The sequence below is a fragment of the Anser brachyrhynchus genome (genome assembly GCF_964034855.1).
Source record: "Anser brachyrhynchus genome assembly, chromosome: 5".
NCBI classification, from domain to species: Eukaryota; Metazoa; Chordata; class Aves; order Anseriformes; family Anatidae; genus Anser; species Anser brachyrhynchus.
Genome location: NC_137699.1, coordinates 43,563,991 through 43,574,833, shown reverse-complemented (window position 1 = coordinate 43,574,833; position 10,843 = coordinate 43,563,991). Strand labels below are relative to the sequence as shown.

At 47.6% G+C, this 10,843-nt stretch overlaps 1 long non-coding RNA gene across 1 annotated transcript; it reads right to left on the bottom strand.

The window, feature by feature from the left end:
• Positions 1–977: 977 nt before the first annotated feature.
• On the bottom strand, positions 978–10,843 carry LOC308195653. Its single transcript, XR_013951692.1, has 3 exons — positions 9,892–10,843; positions 9,652–9,717; positions 978–2,606 (listed from the first exon to the last, which is right to left on the bottom strand). It is a non-coding gene; the product is annotated as an uncharacterized lncRNA (long non-coding RNA).

The window sequence follows — 10,843 nt, the reverse complement described above, 5'->3', positions numbered from 1 at the left end:
GGGAGCTGTGCAGAGCAGAGAGGGCAGCTGACACTTCACCCTCTCCCACTGCAATGTCAGGGGAGGCCAGGCTTCCCTGGGGTGTACAGCCTGTGATGACTCCTAAGGTTCATGTTTCCTTAGGAGTACCAAGTCACCCAAGGTTTCCCTGCTGCCATGCAGTGTGAACAGGCTGTTCCGGCCTCAAAGCCAGAATCAGAGACTTCGCACTTGCAGCACTGCCTCCATTTCACAGAGGTGGGAACTGAGAGGTGCTGAAAGCAGAAAGCCTCCATTATAACTGCGAGACGTCTGACTGCAGGCCTCTTGGAGCTGATGGGCAGATGTGTGGAGCCTTGACAGATCCTGCTGTTCAGAGGTTGATCTGCAGGTGATCTGCACCTGGGTTATCACTAATAAGGCTCTTCAAATAACTGGACAGTTTTGAAAAATTGGGTCTAAATGATATGGCTGAGTCTCAAAGCGTGGGCAAGACAAAGCTGGGAGCAGCAACAATCTTCAGGCAGTTTCTTTGGTCTAAACACCAAGTCTTCTCATCCTGTGAGCCCACCTTTGACTGGAGATTTTATGATACAGGATCCCGTGGTAATTCTATATAAACATATTAACATAGATTCCATGTTAGAGATCAGTATTAGGTTTCTAAGTAGTTGTATGCATTTCTAAGTATTTCAAATGTGTTGGGAAGAGAGCAGTGGGTGCAAATAAGTACTGAGAGCACCACTGCCCTTGAGCTAAGCTGTATGTACAGTGCCCTCTCCGCTTACACTAAGCAAGGCTGAAGACTGCAACATACTTTACATGGGAGAGATGGCTATCACGTACAAGCATGAGCTTTGCATCATAGAGTAATAGGCATAAAGCTATTTACTCATTTCATTTGGGATACAAAGTCAAGGGGCTACTCAAAACAAAATAAAAGCATTTCAGAGAAGTCGAAATTCCCTTTGGCTTGTCTGTCAGAAATTGGCAGAAAATCTAAGTGGTACCTTTGATTACCTACTTTGCAATATGTGTCTAACACAGGATGACAGCAGTGACTGTCAAGGCAAGTGCCTCCTTTGTTTGAATGCAATATTTGCTGTTTACTAATAAACTAATTGACTGTCTGGCTGTTGGAAGCCACGAGTTTTGTCTGCTGTGAACCCTGTACATATCTAATGCCTATTGGCTAGAGGTCAAAAAACAAAGGTATTTTCTCTCCCCCTCTGCTTACAGAGCCATAACAATTTTGAAGTGATGGGTTTAAAGGTCCACATCACTTTTTGTTTCTTGAACAATCTTTTCCTCACAGTATTTCAGTTACACTTTATCACCGGCAGGATCTAAGCAGCAGCTATCGAGCCTGACTCTAAATCTCATCCAGCCCTGCCTTTCCCTGTGGCCACAGAGGGAAATCTTTAGTGCCAGGAGCTCTGCAGCTTCACCTCCTGACACAATATTATTTCATCGTAACCTGTCCAGTGAGCAAATTGCCTCTTTGGCCCCCTCACTCTCTCTGCACGAGGGCTGGGCTATTGATTGTGACACCGTGCTGGTGCACGCGGGGCGATTCCAGGAGAGGAGGGATCGATGAGAGCATAATTGCTGCCTTGCCAGCAGCAGCTGGGGAAGGGGAGCCACAGCACAGCTCAGCGGCAGAAAAAAGCTGACACTGCTTCTGGAGCATCTTCCTTCTGGTGTCCCGCCGTGAGGCCAGGGACACGGCCACGCTGCCTCCTGGGGAATCGGTGACAGTTATTCCCACAGCAATGGTGTTGCAGCTGCTTAAGGAGAAGCAGAGAGCTGCAGAAGAGAGGAGAGAATGGGTAAAGGATTTGCATCTAGGAAGGAGGCACTGAGGGAAAGGATGGTGGAGAGAGTGCAGTGGAGCTGCAGGCCAGATATTCCTCCAAGGTGCATGTGCATTGCAATCGTGGAAGATCGGTCTGCAAGGGAGACTTTCAGGGTTATATAACCCATCCTGCTGCCCCAAGGCAAGGCCTGATATACTTACACAACTGCGAGGCTGCAACCCTGGCTCAGGAAGGCACACAAAGCTATAAAATGGACCAGAAACCAGCATTCTCATCTTTAATACAGGAGTGTAGGCTTCAAAGACTGTAACACAGAGTGACCAAAATCATGGCAACATATTATATGTTGGAGAGGTCCATTGTATAGGCAGCACCTTCTTCATTAAAGATAAAAACATGAATCTTCATATCTAATGAGTCCATTAGTTCATCTTGCTCGTATCTTCCATGTTTGTAAGTACCAGATGCTTCAGAAGAATTTTTCACCACCAGTAAAGAATAACTATATAACAAGTTGCCTATCAGGAAATTCTTTCTTACCACCAAACAAGAGCTAGCTGACACATTTTTAGTATATTGTAACTGCAAATATTTCCACTATCCAGACAGATGCCTAATGCGTTTCAGTGTTCTGCTAAATTCTTGCTCAAATCTTTGATAGCTAACTCAAAACTGGCCTGGAGTATAAAGTTATGTCGATTTTCCTGGTGACTTGGATGGTGGAGGGTCCACAGAAGCAATCAGAACAATTACAATGGCTCAGTGGGTTGTGCTGGGTGCCTCATTTATCTGTTTTGTGCCTCAGTTTCCCTACGAAGTGAATAGGAAAAACAATGTGCATCAGTTAAGTAGAGAGAATCAAATTGGTTAAGTTGTAATGATCACAAAAGGATCATACTTGCAGATTTTACTATAGAAATTAACACATATGACAACAGATTTGTCCAAAAAGGCTCAAGATGAGAAAGCAGCCAAAGAAGGCTCTTATTTCATCCTGGGTATGCCTGTATTACAACACATCAGAAAGAAACTCTATTCAAGGAGAAGTGGATGGCCTTTCTAAAAGGCTGTTTTTCCTTCATAGCAGATATCATGAGCTAATTAATTGAAAACGTTGGCTAGGTTTTAATTTTTCTCATTTATTGTCATACTTATCCTTTTAATTTTCAACCCTGCCCATTGTCAGAAGACTCTATGTTAAACAATAATGCTAAGCATCTAATACAGGGCTCTCACAGCCCTTCATACCAATCGAATCACAGAACCATAGAATGGCTCGGGTTGGAAGACACCTTAAAGATCACCTTGTTACAACACCCCCTGCTATGGTCAGGGGTGCCATCCACTAGATCAGGTTGCCCAGGGCCTCATCCAGCCTGGCCTTGAACACCTCCAGGGATGGGGCATCCACAGCTTCTCTGGGCAGCCTGTTCCAGTGCCTTACCACCCTTTGAGGGAAGAATTTCTTCCTAATATCTAATCTAAATCTCCTCTCTCTTATTTTAAAACCATTCCCCCTTGTGCTATCACTATCTGCCTGAGCAAAAAGTTGTTCTCCATCTTTTTTATAAGCCCCCTTTAAGTACTGAAAGGCTGCAATGAGGTCACCCCGGAGCCCCCTCTTCTCGAGCCTGAACATCCCCAGCTCTCTCATCCTTTCTTCACAGGAGAGGTGCTCCAGCCCTCTGATTGTCTTCACGGCCCTCCTCTGGGCCTGCTCCAACAGCCCCACATCCTTCTTGTGCTGAGGGCCCCAGACCCGGATGCAGCACTCCAAATGGGGCCTCACAAGGGCAGAGCAGAGGGGGACAATCACCTCCCTCCCCTGCTGGCCACTTTTCATGCAGCCCAGGACGCAGGTGGCCTTCTGGGCTGCAGGTGCGCACTGCTGGCTCACGGCAAGCATTTTGTCCACCAGAAGCCCAAGTCTCTCTCCACAGGTCTGCTCTCAACAGGTTCTTCACCCAGTCTGTGCTCATGTCTGGGACTGCCCCACCCCAGGAGCAGCACCTTGCACTTGGCCTTGCTGAGCCTCATTAGGTTCACATGGGCCCACTGTTCTAGCTTGTCCAGGTAATAGACAGTGTCTTATTGCCCCCACCAGACAAACAGGGCAACCAAGGCATGCTCAGAGGGAAAATACCCGTTTGACAGCAGAGACAAGCATGGAGTCTACCAACATGGGGAGATTTATTTGGGTATTATTTGTGAAGTACTATGAAGATTAAAAGTCCTAAGTATTATCCCTTTTCATATGATGCTTGGTTCATTGTCTTTAATTTCAAAGGCTCCTGAGAAGACAGGCTGGCAAGCAGTGGTTCCTGCATTTTGCACCACTGCAACCTTTACTGAGCTTTCCAAACACAGATGCAAACTCAGACCTGCCAAACATGTCAATCTCTGGAGAAACTTAGCACAGCCAAATTCAAGCACATTCCCTACATCAGACACCAGCTGTGCCAAACACAACTGTGACAGATTCTCCTCCCAGCCTAGCACCTTTCCACACGTTGGCTTGGGTATTACTAGAACTCAAGGATAAACTTTGGCATGGTACTCCCATGGTGTCCGTATTTGTTGGTGACTCTCCATCACTGACACAGCCTGCTGTTTGCAATTCTAGCTTTACAGACTCATCCATGGGGTAAACACAGGTGATTTATTGACTAAACACCCACTGACAGATGGGTGCTCTCGTGCACCGACACAGCCAGGGACAGAATATTTTATCTCACCTCCATTCAGTCAACAAAACCCTCCAGTACGGGCTCACACCAGCGATGCCCGGACAGGAGCAATGGTGGTGGCAGAACAGGGCACCGAGTTACCAGCAGGACCATAAAAACAACTTCTTCACTCAGGGTACTCCTGCAGCAAGGAGTGATTGGGGCTATAGTGTGGGCTCAAAGGCGTCCTGCAGGTTAGGTCTCCTGGGGCCAAAAATAAAGCTAGATTCAAACTTCTGCAGAGTAGTGTGTTAGATTTAAGATCCAAACCAGGCCTGTGTTCACTGGCACTAATAGTCATCAGGTTTTGACCACAAACACTGACGTGTTCCCACAGCTGGAAGTCCCTTGCCCAGATCTGTGTAAAGTGCTGCTATTTTGAGGCTTTGCCTCAGGGATGCATGTAAGTCCAGGGGAGCTCCCACTGGAACTGGGGCCTTGCAGGAATCAAAGCCTACTTTCAAAAGTCAGGTATGCCAGGCTAAACTACACCCACTTTCTTCTGATTTCATTCCATTGCAATTACACAAGCAACTTTCTGCCACCTTGATGAAGGAAAATCATGGCTTTAATAGCACAATGCCAAAACTCAGAGGCTAGGGCATTATAGCAGCTCTGAAATCCATGTGGAAAACCAAAATTCAACAGTGACCTCATGCCAGCAAGCAGCCAGCCAGCCAAGGGCCTGAGGTGGTGTCCCGATTTGCTTCCAAAGCACATTACTGCTTTTCTCATGGTGCCAAGAACCATGGCCAGTGGCTGCCCAGCCCTGAGAGTTCTCCTCTTGCAGGCCTTGCTGAGTCTGCATCCTCCAGGAAGGATGAATTGCTCAGAAGAGCCTGTTTTTCAGAGCTTCACATATTGCAGGAGCCAATGTTTGCTCCGAGTGCTGCCTTTATCACCCTGGCAGGGACCAGATGGGAAAGAACCAACACGGTGGTGGTATCTCCAGCTCCATCTGGAAAAGGCAGCACCAGAAGTCCTGCTGTGGAAATTCAGGCTTGGCAGGAGGGCAGGGAAGCAGCGATGGGCTCTAACCACTGACAGCAGGACACACAGAAGAGGCTGAGCAAGAAAGGCCAGTACTGAAACAGAAGCACCAGGCTGAAGGAAAGCACCAACACTCAGATCTTGGCAGCCCAGTCTCTTCCACCTTAACAAGCAGCAAGCACAGAAGAAAACGGGACCCAACCAAACCCTAGCTCTGCTGTTCTCTGGCTGGGATGCCTATGTGCAGAACAGCTCACTCCACACAAACTGGAAAAGAAAACCAGAAATTGTACAGGGGCTCTTACATGAGGTTTGGACATTGTTTCTTCACTTGTCATATTACATCATCCTAGGGACTGGCACAATATATGTCCTTATGTTTAGATGGTGTAGAGATGCAAAGTCAGTTGATACAGAAAAAAGGTTTGTTATTAACTCCCCAGTTCCCTGAGCTTCATCCAAGCCTGGCGCAGACAGCGGTAGGGAGGGAGGAGGCAGGCATGTCACTTCATGTTTTGATCAAAGATTTAACTTTGTTATTGATTCATCCAAGCCCATTTACCTCCCTCCTACACCTGAATTCTTCCCAGCATCACTGACTCTGTCTCTGATACTTAAACATCAAGCCAAAGAATTCCCTCCTCAAAACTGTGTGCTGTGAGAAAGCGAAGGCAAAGTATCGTTCTGAGAAGCTCAGAGCTTTCCATCACACACACTGGCCTCCTGCCTTCAGGCTCAGCTTGCAGCAGAGAACAACTTTGTCATCACTTGCAATCGAAGTACTTTAACGCGGACATCACCGAGGGAGAATAAACACAAAGCGCAGTGCTGCTTCGCAGAGTTACTCCTCTGATGTTCCCAACAGTATGTGCCACTTATGCAGAGCTTTCCCTCCTCAGATCTCAAAGGAGCAGGCTTGCTGTCAATTTGATCATGCAAAGGGCTTCTCCTTACACCTCGGTCCCAGAATGAGATTAACAGATTAGAAGAGACTTCAGGAAAGAGCAATCGATGACAATGGGACTGAAGGAGCTGATTTACAAATTAAAATAAAGCAAGCTTAAAATAGCTGTAAAACACAGTTGGCGTACCTATGCTACTAGATGTTTGTGATAGCAATTAATAAGATTACCAGTAACTAACCATACATCATACAAAATAACCATACAATAGCAGAATTAAAGAGGCAATCATCTTCAAATATTGGCAGACAATAAATCTGGAGAAGAGATAATATGAGGGTGAAACTATGGAAAAGAACAAAACGGAAAAGAACAAAAAGAAGGCCATAAAATAAACCTAGGATGAATATTAGCGTATATTTATTGGAAATCCATGTAGTACAGGAACCAGCCCTTCTTTGCTACAAGGTGCTTTAGTTTATGAAGCTAAATACAGAGGAATATATCGATGGGGAAACAATTCTCCAGGCTGGAGGGGACTCTAGGCTTCACCCGTAAAGAGGGTGACAAAGCTGCCTTGGCCCCCTTGATAAACCAAGTTTAATTACTCATGGAGATTTGGCAATGATCTCATACTCAGTATCATATCACATTTAGAGAAAAAGTCCAAATCGATTGCTATTCATATATTAGATGGGCAAACAGACAGCAGCTGCAGTGTCGCCCACTTATTCTGAATTAGCAACGACTGTCTTGCAATTCAGCCTTTGAGCTTTTCTAAAACACGAGCAGGGAGAGACCATCATAATGTCTGTGATAATGACTGGGTGTGTGGATCAGGAAGCCGAAAATTATTTCTCCTAAACTGCTTTCTTAAAAGAGGACATGCATTCAGATTTGGCTGGTTTGTCTGAAACCATGCCTGTGATCATCTCTGCTACGTACCCAGTTTGTGCACTGGGACATATCGCCACGCTGATTTCAGTTCGACTATCACATCAAAGAAGTAAAAATCACACCACGACCTTAAACTAACCTTCCACTGCCACATTATTTAATAATTTAATAACAATTATCATCTGGAAATTACAATTATACCATGCAGAAACCCAGATAAAATGCCAGTTTGATTGCACACTCAAAATGCCTACGCTTTCCAGAAAAACAAACAAGCCTCTATGATAGATTAACGTTATGGGCCAGATCCCAACCGAGAATAAACTGGCAACCCCATTTTGCTGCACAGGTTTATATCTACTGCTGAAGATGTAGTCCAATGACTACAAAACAACCAGATCAGCAAATCCATCCACAGCACTTAGCAGAAGTGTACACAAGTATATATTACACATGCCTGCTCACCGTGGGTCATGCATTTATAGAGCAAACTAGAGGAGTAAAGCGTGCACTGTGATGCGTTCAGTCCTTTGAGGTGAGCAGCAGGGGTGATGGCACTGCTGTATTGAAATCAGATATGAAGGCATGAACGTGTAGACGTGGCTGAGCATTGTGACAGCTGTGCTAATACTCGAGGACTTGCGTAGTGCAGGATGTATGGGATTTTGTGGTTTTCTTGCTCTGAGAAAAGACTTTCAGCAACCTCAGCTGTAGGCTACTGGTGTCTGAGGGCAGGGGAGCATATGTGTGCCCACATATAACATCCATCTTTGCAGGCTGTTCCTGGATGTAGTATGTAGTATGTGTGTGCCCACAAACCTGTGTGCTGTAGCAGCAGTTTTAGTGGATCCTGAATCAGACGAAAAGAGTGCTCTTGCCTTCCACATTCAAGACTGAGCTAAGTCAGCAACCTAGCCTCACAGGAAAGCTGTAGACACCGGGGGAAGTAGGCTTTACCTTATGCAGCTGGATCAGCTGAACAGAAGTCCAGGTCTGCACACCCTGGCTCCAGCTCTCAGCCAGCTCCCACTCTCCCTTCCCATCCCACACGAGAAGCCCAGCACCTACAAATACCTGCATAGGCAAAACTGTAGTCCTTGACTTAGGCTTGTAGTATTTGTGCAGGCCGCCTGACCCACCCAAACACCCGGCTGCTCCAGGAGCGTGCCCAGGTGCGACCAGGAGAGCTGCTCGTTGCGGGTACAGCTTCTACATCCAATTAGCAATGCAAAGCTGCACCCACAACAGACTATGCATTTAAGCCTAATGTCCAAAAAAAAGTGGCCTATTTTCTGATGCTCTTATTAGCATTGTATGCCTTCCCTCCTCGCGCAGACACATCGCTGGGAAAGCAGGATACGAGGGCTCCAGCCTTTGTGCATAATCAGGCGGGGCAAGCTATCTGACCCACGCACGCCTCCGCCTCCCCCCGCTCCAGTTAGTGCTTTCGTCACGCCGAGCTCCTGCACTGTGGTTTCCAGGCGAATTTCCACTCGGTGCTCAGAGAGCTGAAACCTTTAGATTAATCCCAGATCTGTCAGCCTCCATCATTTTCAAGCAGGGCTGCGAGCTCCAGGGCACTCAGTTACTTTCTCTAGCGCTGAGGAGCCTTAAGCCTCTTGCTCTCGCTCTCCTGGAGAGTGGACAGCACCGCTCCTCTCCCTCCCATCCTGAGATGACCCTGAATCTGTGGCTGGTCTGGTTGCAGCAGATTCTCCCCAGATCAAATGATTTATTTTGTTTCCTCTCCTTCAACGAATTTTGACTTGATCTGTGAAGCTGAAGCCAAGTAGGAGCCAAAGACTGCTAGCATGCCCCTGGCTCCCTTACCAAGGCTGCCCAAGCCCCTAACCACTCTTATTGGCACTATAATCCTGTTTGTTTGCTGCAGGTGTGGAAATGAGCCTAAAAACCCCACACAGAAACTCTTCAGCAATTTTTCTGATAGCTCAACACTCCTGGTAGGGTCAGGTGGATTGAGTTTCTGCTCAGATCTAGCTCTGGTTAGACTAAACCTCATTTGTCTGTTGGTGATCAGCAGCCAGAGAAATCTCTTTCCCCTACCCAGCTGACCATCATTGCCAGTTATCTACCCCCCACCCCATCCCCATCTAAAACTGTTCAGCAATCTTTCATTCAGGGAATTTGCATCCTTTGCTTCTGCTTCCCTCTACCTTGTTTGTTCTGCTCTGCCCTGGGCAATAGCAGTGGCTGTCGACCCAAGGTGGCAGTGCCTAGGCCGAATGCCTGGGACCATACAGTATGGGCCCCAAGTGCTTTGTGCTCATGAATCCTGTGTGGAACAATGTGTGGAGGAGAACACCTCCACTGAGCTCTTACCTCCTGGAGATGCTGCATAGCTAATCCAGTACCAGCAGGACCCTTGTAAGTGGCAGGCATGGCCATCTGGAGCAAGCAGAAGAGAAAGAGGATTTGTAAAATTACTTACTAATCAGTAAATTCTGGGCTCAGTACTGTACAAAGCACGGGGCAAGAACTGATCTCTGCCCCACTGACCTATAATGCACTATGGTGTTTCTTTCCAGCCCACCCTGGTCTAAGGAAGGGGGATAACCCTACTCAACCTGCAGCTGGCTATGCTGTTTTCTCCCCTTGTGCTCACGGCATGGGTATGGAAGCACTCTGTGAGCTGAGCCTGCTGAAGTCACCGCTGCTGGAGGGATGTCAGGTGATACAGCAGCAGCTGGTGGAGCAAAACCGTCCTGGTCTTGCCTGCTCTGCACTCACTATGACCCTCCACCATTGTGGCAGCTGCAAGGCTGGTGTGAGGAGCTGGTCTGTGCCAGAGCAAGTGTACCCACCTGCGAGCTGCCCAAAACCGGGTGTTTTGACCTTGCCAATGACAGGGAACTGCTGGGCAAAGAGAAAAGCATGATGCCAAGGACCGGTGGGGAGACGGGAAATGAAGTAGAAATAAAACAGTGAGGGGTCGGAAGCTCTGTCCCTGAGAAAGTCTTTGCAGGCCCTAAGAATCACAGAGTGGTTTGGGTTGGAAGGGACCTTAAAGACCACCTGGTTCCAACCCCCTGCCATGGGCAGGGACACCTCCCACCAGACCAGGTTGCCCAAAGCCCCATCCAGCCTGGCCTTGAGCTCCTCCAGGGATGGGGCATCCACAGCTTCTACGGGCAGCCTGTGCCAGTGCCTCACCACCCTCAGAGTGAAGAATTTCTTCCTGTCTAATCTAAACCCACCAGAAAGCCAGATAACATGATCAGAGAGTTACTAGTAACCACTGCCCAGGACTCCAGGACTTTTCCTGGACTCCTCCCCTTCACACGGGTGCTCTGAGATGTGCTAAAGACACCCAGGACAAGCCCTGTGTCCCAGGCACCAGATCATGCCCCATAACCCAACAGCACCAGAAGTAAGAGCAACCCTAGCCAAGGGCCTCCCCGGGGACTGTTTGAAGCTCCAGATACAACCCAGAACACAAAACGCCACGCACCCTACCAGAGATGCTGAGGAAATGCCTCTTGCTCTGACCCAAGAGGAGCACACACACAGTCTC